The following is a 2,093-nucleotide window of genomic DNA, read 5'->3' as shown; positions in this document are numbered from 1 at the left end:
GGGGAGACGAACCATGAGAGACTATGGACTCCGAGAAACAAACTGAGGGTTTTAGAGGGGAAGGGGGTGGGAGGATGGGTTAGCCCAGTGGTGGGTATTAAGGAGGGCACGTATTGCATGGAGCACTGGGTGTTATACGAAAACAACGAATCGTGGATCACTACATCAAAAACAAATGATGTACTGTGTGGTGACTAACATAACATAATAAAATAAAATAAAATTTAAAAATAAGAATAGTATGTATATCTGTATCTGTATCCATATATGTAACTTTATAATAAGGTGAACATTTGAGTAACAACCAAATATGTTAAAAACCAGGCCATACTTAAAGGTTTTTTTTGCACACACATTGTTTGATGATGATTATGATGCATCTAGAAGGTGAGCAAGTACTTTTCAGACCATTCTAGATTCATAATAATTAAGACAAGATTAGTTACTAAATAGGTGACAGCATCTTTTCACTCCATCCCGAAGGGCTTGTGTGACTTTGTCATTTCGGAGGGTGAAGATGAAAGGGTTGAGGAAAGGAGTAACCACTGAAACCATGAAGGAAACCACCCTATTGTAATCTGCAGCCTGCGTTTGCTTGGGTTTCACATAGAGGAACAAGCAACCACCATAGCCAATCACAACACAAGTAAAGTGGGAAGCACACATAGAGAAGGCTTTCCTCTGGCCAGAGGCTGAGGGGATCTTGAGGATGGTGGAGATGATGTAGGTGTAGGAGATGATTGTAGGGATCAAAGAACCAAAAAGAACAAAAACAGCCATTAAAAATAGGATAAACTCTGTGAAAAGGGTATCATTGCAGGATAGTTTGAGCAACTGCCCTCAGTCACAGAAGAAATTGTTCACCACATTTGACTGGCCAGATTTCAAAAAGGAACCCAAACACTCATGAAACAATGACCACCCAGCTGCAGGTTCGGTTGTTCATAATGATGTACCTCAAAGGGTTACAGACAGCCATGTAATGGTCCACAGCCATCCCCCCAGCAATGCAAACTCTGTGGTCCCCACAGCAAGGTACAGGAAGAGCTGGGTGACACATGCAGCCAGAGATATTGTCTGCATCCCAGAGAGCAGCAACCCCCAAAGCATCATGGGCACAATAATAGTTGTAACCAAGATCTCCAAGGCAGTGAGATGACCAAGGAAGAACTACATGGGGGACTGCAGACATTTATCAACATGCACAATCACAATGATGACCGTTTTCCCATCAATGTCACTAAGTAGAAGAAGAAGAAGGTAGCAAAGAGAAGATGATGTAGTTCTTTGGAGCCAGGGAAGCCAAGGAGATAAAATTCAGTGGCACTAGAGTGATTCACCAACATTTAGTTCTGAGCTCTTGAACCTTGTGAAATCTAAAGAACAAAGGAGAGAAAACAGAATTCTGATTTCAAAAAGATTAAGGACAACTCCAATTTGAGGAAATATATCCCATACCTAGACTCTACAACATAATGCTACTATTTTCTATACAAAGTTGGTGTTAGTTTTATGTAGGACATGAATAAATTTGAAGGTAAATGTAAATGCCCAAGAAGATGAGCAATAGCCACCAACACCACACCCTAGGCATGAAAACACATCCACCCCTGTCTCTACCCTTATCTCTCAATTCACCGGCCACCCTCCCTCCAACTTTGCTCTGACCTGCCACCCCATCTACTTTCCTGACCATATTTATACCACCAACACTTCCATCTCAAATGCCCTAAAGTGTCTTCTCTGCCTCCTTTATCCATTCCTGCAAAATCCTGCCGCATTTCAACAATTATAAGAGTAGCTAATCCCAATCTTAGCCAATCACATGCAGACATGGTTATTTCTTTGTATACTCTAAACATAGAGGATGCTGCTTTATATTCATGTTAAGTTCTGCCTCAATTATATTACAAACTTTGCAGTGTTGTTAGCAAGTGGGACCTATCTAGGACATTATAATAAGATGAGTTACTTTGAGACAAAATACTGAGTCTTTCCCTGACTTCAGGAGAGCTGGCTCCCTGGAGGGGATTATTCATTCTTCCTCCTCATTCTCATGATGAAAGCCTTCCTCCATTGTTCATTTCAGTGAA

General features: G+C 41.2%; 1 pseudogene; it reads right to left on the bottom strand.

Moving 5' to 3' along the window:
• Positions 1-438: 438 nt before the first annotated feature.
• Positions 439-1,346, bottom strand: LOC110582861 (annotated as a pseudogene).
• Between the last annotated feature and the right edge of the window lie 747 nt (positions 1,347-2,093).

Source organism: Neomonachus schauinslandi, chromosome 12, assembly GCF_002201575.2.
Source record: "Neomonachus schauinslandi chromosome 12, ASM220157v2, whole genome shotgun sequence".
NCBI lineage: Eukaryota > Metazoa > Chordata > Mammalia > Carnivora > Phocidae > Neomonachus > Neomonachus schauinslandi.
This window is presented reverse-complemented; position numbering and strand designations above follow the sequence as displayed.